This window comes from Aedes aegypti, chromosome 2 (genome assembly GCF_002204515.2).
Source record: "Aedes aegypti strain LVP_AGWG chromosome 2, AaegL5.0 Primary Assembly, whole genome shotgun sequence".
Lineage (NCBI taxonomy): Eukaryota > Metazoa > Arthropoda > Insecta > Diptera > Culicidae > Aedes > Aedes aegypti.
The window spans coordinates 254,298,175-254,319,338 of NC_035108.1; the positions used below are offsets into that span (position 1 = coordinate 254,298,175).

Below are 21,164 nucleotides of genomic sequence, written 5' to 3' on the forward strand. Positions count from 1 at the left end.
CATTTAAAAAATTGGACTCCTAAATTGGAATTGGAATTGGAACTATGCATTTAAAAATTTTAAAAATTTTAAATTTTAAACGCCTATTGAAAATCTAGACACTAGAAATCGAAAAGCTAGCAAAGCTGTAGAAGCCTATTTTACTATTTTTATGATTCAAACTACAAATTTTGATTTTTATTTTGAAAATTTTTATTATTGCAGCAATTATTTCCAGTTTTTTTTCTTGAAGAATATTAAATTATTCAGCATGTATTTTAATTTATTTTTACTTTATTTACGATTATATAAGCGAAAAATGTACTCTTAAGTGCTATTATGGAGTTATTAATTGATAAGATATGCCCTATTGGGGCTTTTTTTGGCCGAGTGGTTAGAGTTCGCGGCTACAAATCAAAGCCATGCTGAATATGTCTGAGTTCAATTCCCGGTCGGTGCAGGATCATTATGTTATGAAAATTTCCTTGATTTCCCAGCTTTATAGTATTATCGTACCAGCCACACGATATACGAATGTAAAAATGGCAATTTTGTCAAAGAAAGCTCTCAGTCAATAACTGTGGAAGTGCTTATGAGAACACTAAGCTGAGAAGCAGACTCTGTTCCAGTAAGGACGTAATGACAAGAAAAAAATATGCCCATATATTGCATCATTCGAATCATTTTATTGACTGCTTTTTGATAAATTCGTGATGGTTATCCAAGGGCACTTTAATATTTTCCCCAACGAATAATAGCATATCGTATGCGCACTAGAAAGGTGATAGATTTGGCCATCAGCTTAGTAATGATACATAATAAAAGCTATTTATGTCACTATTTGAAATCCTATTCCATTAAACTCAATGCAGCAAAACAGACTCTAATATAATCAGTTGAAAAACACTTGACCACACCGATTCGACGATTAGTTAGAAACGGCTGTCATCGTAGAGCAATGAGTATAATCCACTGGTATCAATAATATAATGGAATGCTCTCTTACCTGTAGTTGGTGTTCAGCTGGACGTTGTTGATGGCCACATTGTCGAACTTGTTGGCCGTTGTCCATCGGGCCCAGTAGTAGGTGAAATCGTTGGACGGTTGTTGTTCACTGAAACGGCACTTCAGCGTTAGGGTTTCGCCTTCCCGGGTGTCCATGTTTTCGTCTGCCCGGGCCGTTGCCACTGTCACTGCCACTAGAATTGTCAGTACTGGAAAGGGGAAGAGACAATGGTAATTGATGAGATTAGTTATTGTGAATTCAGTTAAAGGGTAATTTTACAACAATGATATCATATAGAATTATATTATTTTGACCAGTTCTAATTACAAAAAAACGCAATATTAATAATTCATACCTTCTATACACTTTTTGTGATGAAAATAGAGTTCTGAAAAATCATTTATTGTTTTACTTAGGGGTTGTCCATAAATTACATAGTATTTGGGGAAATACTGACAATGTGTGACGAGGCGTAGGAAGTTTTTAATCAGTGGACGTAGCATTTTGAATCGTAGGGATGGAAAGTGAAGTACTTTGAATTTATATGACGAATACAGTTTTTCATCAACAATCAATAGAACAATGAAAACAATCAAATTCTGATTTTTTGGCTCACAAGCAGTTTGTCAAGGTAATATTTGATCCTGAATTAGAATGTAGATAGTTTCAACAGATAAAATATATATCACTCGTTTTGATTGCATTACTCAAGCTGACAGTATGTCTGCTTTTATGACTGATTAAATTTATGTAAGTTTCTAAGTATGATAAGATGAATTGCACTGAATTATTGGTAAATGATTTTGCTGATTCTATACCATTACCCGGAATAACATTACCCGGAATGAAATTTACCGGAAGACCATTTACCGGAATGTACCATTACCCGGAAAAAACATTTACCCGGATGTACCATTTACCGGAATGCACCATTACCCGGAAAGCCAAATCTTCCATTTTCGACGACCTTTCATTGATGCGCAGTACAAATCATGTCACGCTAACCATGGACACTCTCGACTCCCTCGGTTTCATAAATACTATTTCAATAGACATCTCCAAACAGCTATGCACCAAATATGTTTTTCTTCTTGCCGGCGTTACGACTCAACTGGGACAAAACCTGCTTCTCAGCTGTTCTAGGAGCATTTCTACAGTTATTAGCTGAGAGCCTATGTCAACCGACCATTTTTGCATTCGTTTATAGTTTGACAAGTATGTAAGTACTCTAGCCCTGAAACGTTGTCAAATTCGTCATCCAGAAATAATTTTGAACCGGTGGTATTCAATTCTACCAACCTCAGCTTGAGCTTTCTAAATAACTTCACTTTGCCGCAACGTAAACGTTAAACTATTAACGAATATTACGATACCAAAATTTGATTGACCATGTAATTTTGGTGGCGACCTAATTAGCAAAGAATCGCCTGATATAGATCGGAAAACTATGTCTTCAAATTTACGCTATAAAACTAAACATTACCGGCAAGGACAGAAAGAATGAAAAGAATTTCTAATTTCTTTTAAGTCTGAGACCACTTGGAAGGTATCATAATTATAAATCGAAATCAAAAAAAAGCCTAACAAATAAGATAGGTTGAATTTGAGTACCGTTTTGTCTCAAATTCCGAACAGACTCATATTCCAAACACTCGGTTTTTGTATGGCGATGTGGTTAAATGTTTCGCTGAAATATGTCATCAAATTACAGGGAAATGGCAGTTAATTGCAATTCTTTTTTAACGTCTTCCAATCTATTTTATACCTTTGGAGTAGTGATGATTCTCTAGTTCAAGACCAGTAAAACTAGCTCAGATAAATTTATTTGCAAAATTATTCCCTTGAATACGTTTTATTCATGCTGTTCGGAATTTGAGTCAAAGTGTTTGGAATATGAGACAGAATGAACACAGTGTTCGGCATTTGAATCGAAATGTTGTTTCATACTTTTACGTAAAAATAATACTAAACAAGGTAAAATAAACAATTTTATCGGCACACCCAACAGCTGACAGTTAGACTTTGCGTAGAAATTGAAATTTTTACACATATCAGCAAATTTATGCCTATCAGATGCGTTTGAAATCACTGTTGGCCTTAAGTGTTCGGAATATGAGTCAAAACGGTAAATCGAGCATCCCAGCATTTAAAAATGTTTGGCGTTTTGATGGTTTTCTTATTTCCTTACGTTAAAACAGATCAGAATCCAATTTCAATATTGTATCATATTAAAAAAAACACTTACCTTGCGAGGGAAGCAACATACAACAGTTCCATTCTCATGTCAGCTTTATGGTTTGGAGAAAGCTAAAAAAATAAAGACGAAAACTAGGAGTGCCTTGGTGATTTAAAGTAGGGACACTATTCGCCATTGTAACGTCCATCATTGGAACCTCAATAGATCTACTTTTCCTTTGATTCTGATTGATTATGCTATTTTTCTCCGAATGTCATAACTCTGAATGTCTGTACCGTTTTGACTCATATTCCGAACACTTAAGGCCAACAGTGACTTCAAACATATCTGGTAGGCATAAACTAGTTGATCTTTCTAAAAATTAAAATTTCTCCTCAAAGTCTAACCGTTAGCTGTTGGGTGCGCCGAAAAAAAAGTTTGTTTAAACTTGTTTAATTTTGTTTTTATGTAAAAGTTTTTAACAACATTTTGATTCAAATGCCGAACACCGTGTTCATCCTGTATCATATTCAGAACACCTTGATTCAAATTTCGAACAGCACGAATAAAACGTATTCAAATGAATAATTTCGCAAATAAATTTATCTGAGCTGGTTTTACTGGTCTCGAACTAGAGAACCATCTCTACTCTCCAGGCATAAAATAGATTGGAAGATGTTAAAATTGAATTTGAATTGACTGCCATTTCCTTGCAATTTGATGACATATTTCAGCGAAACATTTCAACTAAATTGCCATACAAAAACCGAGTGTTTGGAATATGAGTCGGTTCGGAATTTGCGACAAAACAGTACCCCGAATTCATTGTCAGTAAACAAGAAACAACAATAAGCAATCAAAATAATAAGATATTTGGTCATTTTCGACTAAACACATTTTACAAAAAATGTCGAGATCGGTGAAACTCGAAATAATCGCCAATCAAATAAAGAAGGGTGAATAACAGATGACCCGAAATAGGTCATTCTAGAAAAAGGGATATACGGGGGATTTAAAATCGGTTGATTGACGTTTGCGGAAACGACATTCGGCGTATTGACACTCGGCGAAAAGTATTACAAATTCTAATCATTGCTTATTTATTAACATTAAGACACTTTGAGAATCGACGGTGGAATATTAAACGTAAAGTTACATAGTTGTAGCCAAATTTAGCCAGTTCAGCCAAGACAAGCTGAAAATATAAGTTGAAAGAACAGCTTATTTTTAAAAGAAGGGTTAATCATTTATGAAATGCAAATATATGAAGATGGTGCATATTGACATGATCAATAATGAAGATATCTTAGACTCCTCTCTGGTGTTTATGTATTTTGAAATGAGAACCTTATCGTTGGTAGTCATTTTAAATAATTTTTAAGTTAACATACTGACCTGAATGACCGTAAAACGGTTACATGGACGTTAATGAAACATGTCGAGAAATGGAGATATAATTTTCCGGTAAATGGTCCTTCCGGGTAATGGTTTTCCGGTAAATGGTTCTTTCCGGTAAATGGGTTTCCGGGTAATGGTCTTCCGGTAAATTGCATTCCGGGTAATGGTTTTCCGGGTAATGTCGGAGAACCGATTTTGCTTTATCGATCGATTCTATACCATTACCCGGAATACCATTACCCGGAATGCAATTTACCGGAATACCACTTACCGGAATGTACCATTACCCGGAAAAACCATTTACCGGAATGTATCATTTACCGGAATGCTCTATTACCCGGAAAGCCAAATTTTCCATTTTCGACGACCTTTTTCAGTACATTTGTTTTGTGTACAATATTTATTAATAAATTCTAAATAAAGAATTCTCCTTCATTGATGCTCAGCACAAATTATTTCACGCTAACCATGAACATTCTTAACTCGGTTTCCATAAACACTTTTTCAAAAGACATTTTCAAACAGCTATGGACCAAATTTCTTTATGCCGGCGTTACGACTCAACTGGGACAAAGCTATTCTAGTAGCATTTCTACAGTTAATAACTGAGTGCCTATGTCAGTCGATCACTTTTACATTCGTTCATAGTTTGACAAGTATGTAAGTACTCCAGCTCTGAAACGTTCTATTCAATACTACCAACCTCAGCTTGATCATTCTGAATAGCTTCACTTAGCCGCAACGAACATTATGATACCAAAATTAAATTGCACATGTCATTTATTTCCGATTTAATTAGAAAAGAATCGCCTGATGTGGTGCAGAGCTACTTGAACACTTCCATGATTCACTTTGGCATGGGAGGGAGGTTTTTCTCGATCGAATTATCTGAAATTTTGCAAAAAGAGGCACTACAGTACGATGCACATTGTGGCCAAATATGAACTAAGTAGCTTTCGAAAAACCCCACTGCTGAAGTGAATCAAAAGTGTCAAGAACAGGATCCGGCTCCCTATAGATCGAAAAACTATGTCTTCAACCCAGCCAACAAATTTGTTCGCACAGCAGAGTTTCAACTCAGTAATGTGAACGCTTATTCGGAAATAATAGATTGTTTAAAATGCATAGATTCCTTCTATGTGAACAAATGTGGAGGCCATATACGTACATTCCTGAAAATTCAGTGCGGTATATACAACTTCAGACGAGTGCGTTTGATGCCTTGTATAACTTCGCATATAATAGTGTTTTGCATTTTATGTAACTTTGTTTTTACAAACAAACAAAACACAAAAAAGGTAAAACATGTAGGTGTAAGCCTCCATGCAATGATCTTCAGATCGCTAATCATTCAAGCTACCACTGTGCCGTTGAGTCATTATTAAATGACACGGAAATTTGGCAAATATAAATACAACAATATAGTTCATCTGCACTGCCACCAATGTGCAAGAGAATTTGCCATAGGTATATTTCATAATTACATCAATTATCTCCAAGTATTACACAGTTGAAACATATTATGAAGCAATCGATTTGTTCTTCATTTGACGGTGACTCAATAAAACGATCATTTATTCGGTAAAAATGAATGATTGAAAATGTATGAATTCCCATGATTCGCATAAATATGGAGGCCATATATGTACATACATTGACCGAAATACAATTCCAGACAAGTTTATTTGGCGTTTACTATAATTTCGTGTATGACTGTGTGTTGCAGTTTATATAACTTAATTTTTACAAACAAAGAAAATGGACACGAGTAGAAGATCGCGAGACAAGCTGCAGATTTCTGACCGTCAGTTATCTTATTAAAACAATAAACGTTGTTACAATTTGGTGAAATGGTTGGGTGATAGTCCCTCTTCCTGTGTGATTTAAAATTTTCATCGAACAAATGTAAGTATGCAGCTGTGACAGCTCTGTAAGACTGGGGAACAAATTGGGACCGATTTGTGACCTCAGTCGCCCCTCCTCAAAGAGAAGTGAAGTGTTGAAAAATATACAGAAATGCTTATATAAAGTGATGTTATAGTGTTTCTATAAAACTTTGATTTCTTGTTGTTGATCTACTATGTTAGTTTTATTCATTTTTTGATTTCTGCCTGGTTTTGTGATGCACCCGGCGATGTGTAAACTTCCCCTGTATGATATAATATTTACAACTGATGAACTCATATCCAATCTCACATTGAAGATTATAATAGAAGCAAATCAAGAAAAACACAAATCGTAAAAAAATGACAATTTGAAGTTGCATATTTTGTCAAATGAAATTTGTATTTGATAAGATGCAAATTCAAATCAGATCATGTTACTTACTCCATAAACAATTTCAATCAATTCAATTTTGCATCGTATCCGATTCCAACGTATACTGTACATTTATACAATTTGAAATAAACATTCTTGTATGATCTCTGGTTTGCTGGGAAATTTAGGCTATAAAACTAAACATTACAAGCAAGGATAAAAATAATGAAAAGGATTTTTTGTATTATATACATTTGATGTCAAATATTAACGAGGTCAATATAAATCGAAAAAACCGCCTATCAATTAAGGTAGGGTTCGTTGGAGTAAGTGGAACATCCCAGCATTTCAGAATGTTTGGATTTATGATAGTTTTCTTATCCCCTTCAGTTAAAACAGTTTAGAATCCAATTTAAATATAGTATCGAAAAATTGTAAAAAAAAACTGTGCAGTACAGTGCAATTCTCATTTTAGTTTTAAAGGTCTCCCAAATCAACACGATTTTTTTAAACGAATTCGACAAAAAATCGATGTGATTTCGTTGTTGAGTCGTTGCAAGCACTCTTATATGGAACCATCTAGATCGACACGACGAAAATCGCTGCGAAATAGCGTCGCTGTGGGTTAGACACGCTCATCAAACTGTGCCTGCAGCACATGTCGCTGTCGCCGTAAAAAAACGCGTTGATTTAGGGGAGTCTTTAGGTTTGAGGAAAGCTAAAACATCAAGACGAAACTAAGAGTGCCTTGGTGATCGAGAGTAGGGACACTTTACGCCATTGTGACGTCCATCTCTGGATTCCGAAATATTGAACTTCAATAGATCTACTTTTCCTTTGAATTTCCTTGATTGTGCAAATCCAGGATAATATACTAGAAAGAATAGTAAGCAATCATAAGAAGAATATATTTGGTCATTTTCGACTAAACACATTTTGGGAAAAATGCCGAGATCGGTGGAACTCGAAAGAACCGTCAAACAAATAAAGAAGGGTTAATATCAGATGACCCGAAATGAGTAATTCTATACGGAGGATTTGCATTCGGTTGATTGACGTTTACAGAAACGACATTCGGTGAATTGACACTCGACGAAAAGTAGCACAACCAATCGTGTTAACCATTGCTTGTTTATTAACATTTGGACACTTGGAGAACCGACGGTCGAATGTCGAAAGTAAAGTTACATAGTTACAGCCAAATTTAGCAAGTTCAACCAAGACAAGCTAAAAGATAAGCTGAAAGAACAGCTTATTTTTAAAAGAAGGGTGAATTATCTATGAAATGCAAATATGTGAGGATGATATTGACATGATCAAGTACGAAGATATCTTACACTCCTCTTCGATGCTTACGTTTTTTGAAGGAAGAAATCCCCTGTTCATTATAGTTAATGATCACTTAAAATATTTCAAGTCAAAATAGTGACCTGAAATGAATGAAAAATACGAGAAATAGAGAAACAATTTTCCGGTAAATGGTCCTTCCGGGTAATGGTTTTCCGGTAAATGGTTCATTCCGGTAAATGGTTTTCCGGGTAATGGTCTTCCGGTAAATTGCATTCCGGGTAATGGTTTTCCGGGTAATGTCGGAGAACCTTATCGATCTAAATAAAATAAAACACTTATAGATAACTCCTTAAACTTAAGAACATATTTGCTCACTATTTTCAAAAGTAGAATTTATTAACGATCAACGCTCCGTCATCGTAATCATCGTCATCATCGAAATTTCAAAAGCAGTTTTTCTGTTCAAAACTATAAATTATTCGATAAAAATGTGTTCACTGTGTTTGGATTGGAGAATAGAGTACAGTGAACACATTTTCCTGAAAATTTTATTGATTTTGAACGAAATAACTGCTTTTGAAAATTCCGATATCAATGACGGATCCTGCCCCCTTAAGGAAATTTGTAGAAAAATAAGACTAACGACCAGCTTCAGCAGCTAAGTTGCTGCTAAAAAATTAAGTGTTGCGCGTTATTGATGTACAATATTAGCAACAAGCATATCTGGTACTTCTCGTAATTTGAAAACATAAACTAGACAAAAAGATATTGATTTCTTTGTTATATTTCTCCTAGAATCCAGCTCACTATATTGTTTTTTTTTTTTGCGCTAAGGATATGCTAAGTTATAAAATAAGAGTTGCATTAAATTCGCGTATAAGATATGTATATAATTTATCGAGGTATTCCAGTGTTTTGGGAACTTGCAATCAGAAGACACAGTGTGCTTGTTTGACAAATTAAGACATGAATTTGAGCGTGTTGGGGGTTTGGCATCTAAGTACGAAAGAGACATGGATTTGCGAAAAGAGATGTGTTCATAGTTAGTACTCGGATTCAGTTTGGCTTTCTTTTCCGCAAATCATAAGGTGTTCTGTAGCTTAGTTGGTTAAAGCGCCGGTCTGACGTACACGGAGTCGTGAGTTCGACTCTCACTAGAACGCGTATTTCTTCACAAATTCATGTCTCAATTTGTCAAACAAACACACTGTGTCTTCTGATTGCAAGTTCCTAAAACTATGTTTCAGACATACTAGCAAAGCTGGTATATGCCAGTAAAAGGCAAACATTCATTAATGTATTCCAGTGTTTCACAATTTCAAAGTTCTTTAATTGGATGTAATTTTGCCAAGTTCCATGCATTTAGAAGTTGTATACAAATGTACAGACTAGTCAAGTCTAAGGAGCCACCATATTTATTTGATAAACTGCATTTTTTTTAGGAATACCAGAACAAATAGTTTTTCATCAGCATTCAACATCATACTATGGTAATTCAATGTTGTTAAGGGGCATTTCACTTTGGAATATATTGTCATCAAACTTTAAATTAACCAATAGTTTAAATAGCTTTAAAGAGGGTCTGCTTGAAGAACTTGAACGCATGCGATAGATGAATTAATAATTTGATAAACAAATTCGGAAACTTTGAGTTAGAGTGAATAAATAAATTGTTTGTAAAACTGAAATCCACCACAGTGTAACATTAAATAAAGGAATTATTCTTACGTTACATAAATCAAATAAATAAAATAAATAAATAAATAAATAAGTTACAATGTTTTAATGCAATAGCAAAGGCACATTTCACATTCATTCATACTTCTATCACTAATTTTTGTATGCAGTAGAACAGGATATCACATATGAAAAACGATAAACAGCTTGAGAAAACGCATTTGCAGTCAGTGACAAAAGTTAGTACCCAAATGCTGTTTTTTATACAAAATGCCCAAGTTTAGGGATTTGAATATCAGCTTGTGGTATTTCGGTTTGGTAGAAATTTGCATGACCTTGTATTGCCCTGGGAGCATACGTGTTTTACGGATTTCATCTGTTTCATTGTTGGTCCAAGTTTATTAAAATGTTAATAGTGAGGTTGAACATTTAGCAAAAAGATTTTTTTTTAGTTAGACAAGATTTATATTAACATCGGCTCATAGTTTTCCAGCAAGAAAGAGCCGCATATCACTCCTACATGAAACCTCAACCACGGTTCTTCAAATTAAGCAGATTAAGCTAATATATATTTATATATCCAACGCCACAGATATGAATCCCTTTGAACCTGCGAAGATTCTCATCCCATATTTGAAGTCTTAAAGGCTTCGAGCATAAAGATATGATAATCTAACACTGCCGGATGAAATTAGAACGTACAGTTTTGATTCATCAAACCATACAGTTGTTTTAAATTGTTAAAATAGACTGAAAAGCCATTTTTCCAAAATCAACCGTACAGTCGATCTATCAGTAAAACATCAACCATGGCGCTAAAATGACAAAATCTCCCACTGTGCAGCTTTAAGGTGGCCAAACTGCCAAACTAATTAGGAAATAGTTTGGCAGTTTGGCCACCTTAAGTTAAAGTCTAAAGTCCGTTGTCTCATAAAGTTCACGAACAAACTATGATTTTCCAATAGTTTGTAATTTTTCAAGTCGATATTCTTTTACCGATAAGTATTACCGATCGCCAGCTAGCTTAACAGTTTGAGAAAAAGTTAATTTTTTAGTAAATAAAGGTATTTCTCAACGTCATATATCATACATTTTTTCGAAACACAAAGCAAACTTTGTAGCAACGTATAGAGAAGGAATATAGCTTTCATTTGAAGATAAAAAAAATGTGGTAAAACGAGGTATTTTTGATAATGCGGGTAACTTTGATAGTGCGTTACCCACCACATACTAAACGAAATACAGTTAACTCTCCCTTACTCGATATTCCGTATCTCGATATCGAGTTAGAGAACCATAGCAAAAGTTGGTTTTCATGGCTAACTCGATGATCCCTTGAAACGCAGTTGCACTGCTTTTGTGTTCTGTAACTCGATACCTCCCTAACTCGATGGTCCCTTCAATATCGAGTAAGGGAGAGATGACTGTATCATGTTTTGTGTTAATTGGTTAAGTTAAACGAATGCAAAACTAAAGAATATTATTATGACTCTTGATGTAAAAGCTATTTTAATTTGATCGAGAACTTTTGAAGGTTTATATATGAAAAGATGAGATTATAGTATTTTTTTTAATTATAGCGTTCTACTAAACAGGTCGAAGATATGTTAGCTATTATTTGTTCAATATTGCGTGCAGAGATTGATTCCCGTTTGAGAAAATTGCAAAGCAGCGAATAACCTTCCAACACATGAAGAAAGTCGCGTTTACGGTTGCAATAATAATGTGAACATATCATTAACATAAATATAGAAAACAAGATTTTTTTATTTGAGGCCTTTCCAAAGTGAAGTGACTTGAAAAGGTCTTCTTCACAGAATTGAGCAGTGCAAGAAGTTGCAGCCAAAAATACTCGAAGTTAGTCTTGATAACATGTAGCTTACTAACAGTTTTGAAGTTTTATTCAAATCACTTGATGATTTACGAAATTTTTTGGGAAAACGCTGAACAAATATTAAGAAATCAAAATATAACATACTGATATGCTGATATGCAAATATAAAAAAACTGATAAAAATGTCCCACTATAACATTCAACGTACTGTCCATTCCATTTGCGCACGACTCTCAATGATTGATTAACCCGCAATCATTCATGTGAGCTTATGAAATGATGCATCCACGTACAAAATCAAAGCACCATATGCTCGCTAACAAAACGTCAATGGACGAGTCTCGTTTCGTGATTTTTGTTTTTCTTTCTCCCCTTTCTCAATCTAACAGAGCTGTCTGTCATGATTAACGATTCAATTTTAATTTTAATAACCTCAATTCATCTTCCTGCACCCACTCGTGTGCAACACATGGAAGTCTTCGTTCGGTAACCGACCGAAGTGACGACTCTCTAGGTGTGTACTCATAACCCAGGTACAAACCATAGAATGGCTCTTTCCATCTATGTCTCTCGAACTAGATTACGCGGCATTTGCCACCGTCTCAAAGTCTGACTTGTGGGTGCAGCACCGACCTTGTATGTGTTTCCTTCACTCCTCCACTTCCTTCCTCAGGTCGTGTAGGTGGGTTTTCGCCTTTCAGATCTTATTTTAATCCTTTTGTGACAGTTTTGAGCGAGCTGCAGCCATAACCATGACCGGACATCCGCCCTGTTCACCGGAGGTTGCGCTTCTTGTGAGCTTTTAGCAAACACCCGTTCCCCTTCCTCGGATTCGTAAAAAAAAGCTTTCAACTTTGCCACTCACTTCGGGATCAGGTAAAGTATGTTTGCAGTGCGCTCCAGCTATAGATTGCAAGCGCATAGCTCTATGTCAGTGGTTTTCCAATCTTGTTGGGATTTTCGCTCACTTGAGATCATTTTTTTTTTGTTCAAAGATGTCTTCATTAGACAGAAAAATGGTCTTTTTTTTTTTTTTTTTTTTTTTTCCTTCTAAGCAATGGGGGGATAATCTGCTCAACAGACTCCGGACCGAGGTCCGGGAGTGTGGGGTTGGGGACCATTTACTACGTACAAGCAGTAAACAGGACTACACCCCCGACCCACTAAACCATTTCCATTGCCGCCAAACCCTTCGTCTCTCCGGGACCACCAAGAAGGCATTGCTTCGGAGAGGGGCTATTGCACATCGCATCCTCCAGGTTAGCTGCGTAGCCATGCAGCAACGAACATCGATGACACGCTTATGGGGGTCCACCAAGGTAGCATGCTGGCGCATTGCCAGCTTCCCGGGTGGTCCTCACCTCCCGTTGTCCGCTGAAGGCGGGCAGGGTCGACCACTAAGCCCGCGCCCAGCTGCACCGCAGGTATCAAGAACTGATACTGCGGGCTTCGCAATTTGACCTACTGAAGGCTCAGGCCCTATCAGCTAGCACGAGCTGGGATTGCTGACGAAGGGGCCTCCACCTGCCCCGAACAACCAGAGGCTCGTACCCACCCAGTAGGCCGGCGCCACGACAGCAGCGCTACCAGGATGTTCTCCCCGCGGCCACTTAATCGCTGTAAGGGTCGATTTCGACCGTAGGGCACCGGTATGACCTACGTAGCCGACTGCGAACCCTTGGACCACCTGTTGATTAGCGTCTGCACTAGTCACTCCTCGAGTCCACACGCCACCTCCTTTGGAGTTCCGAGACGATGTGGGTGATAGCCGATGAAACGGCATTCCAGCCAAACTCGTCTGCACACATCCTCTGGACCAAATTGTCCGGAGTCGTGTCCCGACCGCATGTGGCAAACATGCGGTCACGCATTGTGCGGAAACGCGGGCACACGAACAAAACGTGTTCCGCCGTTTCCTCTAAACCTGCACAAACTGGACATTCGGGAGAACCCGCATGACCGAAACGGTGTAGATATTGTGTAAAGCATCCATGACCCGAAAGGACCTGTGTTAGGTGGAATGTTAGTTCCCCATGGCGCCTATTGACCCAGATATCTAACCTCGGAATCAACCTGTGAGTCCACACTCCCTTAGTGGAACTGTCCCACGCACGCTGCCATTTGACCATGGAGGCCAGTCTGGCAGTCCTGCGTATGCCTCTTGTGCCGCGCATTTCGAAACACTCTATGTCTTCCATGATAAGGATACCAATAGGCATCATACCGGTGATGACACAAAGTGCATCGTGTGACACGGTACGGTACGCGCTCGCAAGCCTCAGGCACATTAGCCTATAAGTACTCTCTAGCTTGCTACGGTAGCTATCGGTACTCAAAGCCGTGCCCCAAGCCGGGCCACCATACCTCAGTATGGACGAGGCGACACTGGCCAGAAGCTTACGCTTGCTGGCGTACACCGCAGAGCTATTGGACATCATCCGGGACAGTGCCACAATAGCTGTGGAGGCTCTCTTGCAGGCATAATCGACATGGCTACCGAAGGTAAGCTTGTCGTCGATCATCACCCCCAAGTGTTTGACGGAGCGCTTCGAAGTGATTGTGCAGTCGCCTACACTGATCACCGCTTGCTGCACCGACTTTCGGTTGTTGACAACAACAGCCTCCGTTTTGTGGTGAGCCAATTCCAGTTTCCTGGAGCTCATCCACTCCTCCACAATTGCGATCGAGTGGGCTGCAGTCAATTCCACTTCTTCGATCGATTCACCGTTGACCTCCAGCGTAATATCGTCGGCAAAGCCAACGATGACCACACCCGCCGGGAATTTTAATCTCAACACCTCGTCGTACATGACATTCCATAACACCGGACCCAGGATGGAACCTTGCGGGACTCCTGAGGTTATGTGAAAGCACTTCCGACCCACCTCTGTGTCATAGACTAATACCCGATTCTGGAAGTAACTTCCGAGAATCTTGTACAGGTACTCGGGTATCCCCAGACGCAGGAGCGCATCAGCAATAGCCGCCCAACTGGCACTATTAAATGCATTCCTTACATCCAGAGTCACTACTGCGCAGTAGCGAATACCCCTCCTCTTACGCTGGAGTGCTATCTCAGCGGTTTTCTTAACCGCCAGAATAGCGTCTACAGTGGACCTCCCTTTCCGGAAGCCGAACTGGTTGCCTGAGAGACCATTTACACCCTCGGTGTACCTCGACAGTCTGTTGAGGATGATCTTCTCGAGCACTTTCCCCACCGTGTCAATCAAGCATATTGGTCTATACGCCGACGGGTCACCGGGTGGTTTCCCCGCCTTTGGCAATAGTACCAGGCTCTGCCTCTTCCACGCATCTGGAAATACTCCCTCGTCCAGGCATATCTGCATAGCAGATCTGAACATACCGGGAGCCTCCAAGATTGCGACTTTGAGGGCCAGGTTTGGAACTCCGTCCGGACCTGGTGCCTTCCCCATGCTTAGGGATTTTGCAATCCCTACAAGTTCCTCATCAGTTACTCTATCCTCATCACCAGCCCCAATCCCCGGCTGTCCTACAAAAGGAGGCCATGGGCTAGGGTTGTGGCGCGGGAAGAGCCCCTCGATGATCCCCTCCAGCATCTGTGGAGACTGCTCCGTAGGAGCAATTGCACCTCTTGTCTTCGCCATTACGATCCTGTAGGCATCACCCCACGGGTTCGCGTTGGCACTCTGACAGAGTCCCTCGAAGCAGGCCTTTTTGCTTGCCCTTATCTCAGACTTCAGCGCGACTTTGGCAGCGGTGAACACCGCCCGTCGTTCTTCACGCTCCTGCTCGGTACGTGCTCGCTGCATCCGTCTCCTGGCCCGTAGGCAGGCACGGCGCAGGTTCGCAATAGCTTGAGTCCACCAGTATGTCGGTGGTCTCCCATTCCTAGGGTGGACTTTTCTAGGCATGGTCGCATCGCATGCACGCGTAAGCACCGCTACCAGTTCGTCCCCGCTTAGGCCGAGTAGGTTACGCTCACGGCGGAGCGCCTCCCTAAGTACTTCATCATTGAAGTACGATGTCTTCCACCTACGAGGGCTTGGCCTTGACCTAGCCGCTTCCTCAACCCGCTGCCTGCTGTTGTTGTAGTCGATACTGTAGCGAACCGCCAGGTGGTCGCTGTGAGTGTAGGCATCGTCTACCCTCCAGTTCGAACTACTCGTTAGGCCAGGACTACAAAAAGTAACGTCGATAATCGACTCCGCTCCGTTACGGCTGAAGGTACTTTTGGCACCAACATTAGCCAGATCGACATCTAGCACGGCCAGTGCCTCTAGCAGGATTTGACCTCGCTGGTTCGTGTTACGGCTTCCCCATTCCACGGCCCAGGCATTGAAGTCACCCGCTATTACAACTGGCCTTCGCCCTGTCAGCGCGGTCGTCAAGCAGTCCAGCATCTGCGTGAACCGCTCGGTCGACCAACTCGGAGGCGCATAGCAGCTACAGAAGAGGACCCCGTTTACTTTGGCGATCACGAAGCCCTCGTAGGTAGTAGACACCAACTGCTGGACAGGGTATTTACCCGTTGTCCATATCGCCGCCATTTTTCCGGATCCATCCACGACCCAGTTGCCGTTGCCGGCGGGTACTCGGTATGGGTCCGATATGATGGCGATGTCCGTCCCCCACTCAGCAACTGACTGGTACAGCAGTTGCTGAGCTGCGTCACAGTGGTTCAGGTTCAGCTGCGTTACCTGCACTGTGATTTTTCGTTGATGGCTCGTTTGAAGGTCGGGCACCTTGAGCCTCCCGTTGGGTGATTGTTGTTCACGGACTTGCCGGAACAAATCAAGCACTTGGGAGGGTTCTTGCAGCCTAGTGCCTTATGACCTTCCTCACCACAACGCCTGCACAACTTAGTCCTATCAGGGCCTTTACAGCCCCAGGACTTGTGTCCAGGTTCCCTGCACCTAAAGCAGATCACTGGTTGCTCATGTATGTTCAGTGAACAAACTGACCAACCAACCTTGATCTTACCTACCTTAGCGGACTTATTTGCGTCTGCCACAGGTAGGTGTACTAAGGCCACCTGAGTACCTGCCGGACCTTTCCGTAGCTGAACGGCGGTGGTGGGCACCTGCACTTCGCACTGTTGCCGCAGTGCCGTGACGAGCTCTTCTGCGTTAGTGATCTCGTCAAGGTTCATCACCTTCAGAGTCACTGACTGCGTCAGAGCCCTCACTTCAACACCAGCGCCAAGGACCTCTTCCGCCAAACTTTTGTAGGCGGCGCCCTTGCGCTCCTTGTCGCGCTTAAGCTCGAGGATCATTTCACCTGTACGAGTGCGTCTGACACTGCGTACGTCGGCTCCTAGATCCGCAAGCTTCGCGTCACTGCGCATCGCCTTCAGGACTTCCGAGTACTTGGACTCTTCCGTCTTGATGATGATCGCATCACCCTTTTCGCGCTTGGCACCTACCCTCCTACCTTTCTTAGGTCTGGTATCCCTGCGCTCCTGATTCTCCTGTTTCTTCTTCTTCTTCTTCCTCACTACGGTTGTCCAGGGGGCGTCCCCCCCCTGCTCCGCCCTGACCTGTGGTGATGGAGGACCTCTCAAAGGTCGCAACCCCCTGTTCCCATCACTCCGTGAGGGGCCAGCCTTTTCGGGCCCACCCTTCTCGGCTTTCCGGGACGCCTGGCTGGGGTCCGATTTTCCGGCACTTCTGCCGGTTTTCGGGGTCAGTATCCGCCTGGCCTTACGAGCGCCGCCGGGTAGCTCCTCCCCTGACGGCTGCCTCGCGCGCTTCTGCGATTGCTTGCTGTAAGCATTCGCTTCCACGCTTTTGGGGCTGCCCGCGAAAACGAAGGGTTCCGTCTGGGTAGACTTCGGCACCTTCAGTTCCACGGGTTCTGCCGCAGCCACAGTCACCATGGGTTCAGCATGGTTCTGCTTGGCCGCCAACATTGACTTACGAAGTCTAAGCAAGGCCTGCTTGAGGTCCTTGCTGATGTTAGACTTCGAGGACGCAAAGTCAATTATGGAGTCGAGCTGCTGTGCAGCCACTTCCATCGCAGAGAGCCCATCTCTACTTTTATTGATGGCCCTCATCAACCACGCTCCATCCATAACTTCACCCGATGCGTTAGCCGGGGATGAAATATGGGTTCCAGCACTGGCACTACGTGCACTGCTGCCTCCTCCTGCTTCTACTCTCCTCAACGGAGATCTAGCTAGCCCACTTCTTGCGAAGGGGTTCGCTTCCCTACTACTGCTACTACCTGCACTACTACTATTGTTTTGATTAGATATTGTACTCATTTTTGAATCCCACGAGTAGCACGGGAAAAGAGGTCCACCACGCCAGAGCCCTGCATTAACGCGGTAAGGGACAAATACTGTGAGGGGTGCCCAGGTGCCCCACAGGCTCCGTTAATGGCCGAACATCTTTTTCACCCCTTCGACCATTCATTCCTCAGCACGGTTTTTCGCATCACACCTTGAATTGGGGTTACCCCGTTTGGTGGACTCTTACCACCGGAACGGGTTGTCCGTAGTTCTATTCTGGACGCCGGAACTACACGGCCAAGAAAAATGGTCTTGAATGTATTAAATGTTATACTGTCTACTGAAATTTGGCATAAACATTGGCAAATATTTCATTATTTGTCTACTGAAATCCATCAAACTCTTAATCCGTCTTACTTAAACTATTCGCTCATAGCCATCGCTAGAACTAAAGACAGACAAGAAACCGTTTCCCTACGCTTTAGTTCTTCCATCATTATAGTACGCCTTTCCGTACGACTGATACATAGGCAGTCTGCTCACCAGACAGCAAGCCTCTCTGCCATAAAATTACCATGCCTACAAAAAATTCAAATGCAAGAGAAAGTATGATTCATATGTTTCTGCACTACATTTTCGCACCCTTACTAACCTTTTCGCTCTCAAATTATAAATTTGGGAATCACTGCCGTCCATATAGTATCACATCACACACGTGTTAAGATTCGCCGCACACAGGAGCACCCTGAGCTCGGACTTGGACTTGACCGGAAGCCACTCAAGAACGGCCAGACGACGATAGTTAGTCAGTTCCCCGGATGTAGGTGGATTGGCAAATATTTGCTCTCCAGGCGGGGCGCGTAGATGATGATGGTCAAGTTAACATTTCTGCAAAGCACATATGAGGAAGGAAAATTCCGTCCGCAGAGCAAAACCGTGACGAGAATTCAAACGAATCGTCGGGGACACTTTAAATACAAACAGTTTGATCAAATCTATTCTTTCATCAACTTTTAAATTGAAACTTCAACAAATGGTGCCGCTGGGTTCTAGGATTTTTTTGAACACTACTTCTTCTGCAAAAATTCCAATACTGGTATTGTCCAAGGTTCAAACAGATTCATGCGAATAGAACTCAAAAAAGGCACTAAATTACACTTTTGTCGTAAATTTTGATTAACATTCCCGGAGAAATTGGCTCAATGAGGACATTTTTTGTATCCCACTGCATCATCACCAAAACGACATTGACATGGCCACTTAAACGCTCTGACTGCGGAAACATTTCGCTTTTTACAGGCCAGTTCCGCCTCTGTACCAGAACGACGAGAACAGCGCCATGAAGGTTCCGTTTATTGTTATACTTGGTGATTTTCCGTGAATCTGGTGAACTGGCGCTTATGCAATTGGAGAGCGGCAAACAAACATAAAGTCGTCGACAGTCGTTATTTTGGCAGATTGCGAAAATCCTGGCGATAAGGGCGATTGGCGCTCTAAAAATGAAGTGAGCGTGTTTTAAGCGTGAATATCGTTGTCCTTGGTGGAGTTGCGTGGAAATGCTATAGCATTAGAGTGAACGATTTTTCGTAAAACAGAAATGAATTGGGTCGTGGTTCAATATCTAATGAAACGGATGGAGTTGGAAATGTATTATAGATGTAAAGCAACAATTTTCAAATTTTCAGACCGTCGATATTTTTTAATTCCTTCATTCACAAAACACATTTATTTCTTGTATCTAGATGTTCTGTTGGTTGGTGAATGACTGGACATGGCGTACCATTGGTACCTCGCGTGCCTGCAGGAATAAAATAGACCCCTTTGTGCGGTCCTTCGCAACTCCTATACTTACCTCCTCGTGGTACTGGCCGGGGTACGAGTAACCTTAGGGAAGATCTGGTAATCAACCACGGTGGGAACTTTGGTCGTATGCTAATAGGGAAGGAGGGGGGGGTTGCATTAGCTTTTGCTCCAGCAACCCTGGAGCGTCTGTACTTCATGTTAGGAGCGACTCACAACAGCGTCTTTTCCTCATGTCAGGGGCGGCTGATCATCGTCCGAGTGCCAGAGAAGGACTCTAAGCTAAAATGCCCACTATGGTCCTCCGGAAATCTAGGGGGTTGGTGTCAGGCCCTGCAAGCCAGCCGTAAAAAATCAAGCAACGAATAATCAACGAGAGAATGCGAGAGTACGACAGCTGCCCAAGCCACGACGTCAAAATCATCATAGGAGATTTGAACGCTCAGGTTGGCCAGGAGGAGGAGTTCAGACCGACGATTGGAAAGTTCAGCGCCCACCGGCTGACGAACGAAAACGGCCTACGACTAATTGATTTTGCCGCCTCCAAGAATATGGCCATTCGTAGCACCTACTTCCAGCCTTCCATACCGATACTCCTGGAGATCACCACAGCAGACAGAATCGCAAATCGACCACGTTCTGATTGATGGTCGGCACTTCTCCGACATTGTCGACGTCAGGACCTATGGTGGCACTAACATCGACTCTGACCACTATCTGGTGATGGTCAAACTGCGCCCAAAACTCTCCGTCGGTAACAACGTACGGTACCAACGGCCGCCCCGGTATGACCTAGAGCGGCTCAAGCAACCGGATGTCGCAGCGGCATACGCGCAGCACCTCGAGGCTGCATTACTGGAAGAGGGTGAGCTGGACGAAGCCCCTCTTGAGGACTGCTGGAGAACAGTGAAAGCAGCCATCAACGATGCAGCTGAGAGCAATGTAGGGTACGTGAGACGGAGTCGACGGAACGATTGGTTCGACGAGGAGTGCCAGGAGGTTTTGGAGGAGAAGAATGCAGTGCGGGCGGTCATGCTGCAGCAAGGGACCCACCAGAACGTGGAACGCTATAAACGGAAACGGCAACAGCAGACCCGCCTCTTTCGGAGAAAAAACGCCGCCTGGAGGAGACGGAGTGCGAGGAGATGGAACAGCTGTGCCGGTCTCAAGAAACGCGTAAGTTCTATCAGAAGCTCAACGCATCCCGCAACGGCTTCGTGTCGCGAGCCGAGATGTGCAGGAATAATAATGGGAGCGTTCTGACGGACGAGCGTGAGATGATCGAAAAGTGGAAGCAGCACTTCGACGAGCACCTGAATAGCGCTGAGAGCACAGGCAATGAAGGACGGGACAACGGAGGAAATGCCTTCGTCAGTACTGCGGAAGATAAAAACCAACCAGACCCCACCTTGAGGGAGATTTAGGATGCCATTCACAAGCTCAAGAACAATAAAGCTGCTGGTAAGGATGGTATCGGAGCTAAACTCATTAAGATGGGTCCGGAGAGGCTGGCCATTTGTCTGCACCGACTGAT

The 21,164-nt window shown here is 42.0% G+C and overlaps 1 protein-coding gene across 1 annotated transcript in view; it reads right to left on the bottom strand.

Annotated features, from left to right (window-relative positions):
* LOC5577413 (contactin-2) overlaps nucleotides 1-21,164 on the bottom strand; it is a 619,947-nt gene that overhangs the window by 437,979 nt on the left and 160,804 nt on the right. Inside the window, exon 2 of the mRNA XM_021844819.1 lies at nucleotides 986-1,193. The gene's annotated coding sequence lies outside the window, so the exon portion shown is untranslated. The remainder of the gene's footprint in view (nucleotides 1-985; nucleotides 1,194-21,164) is intronic.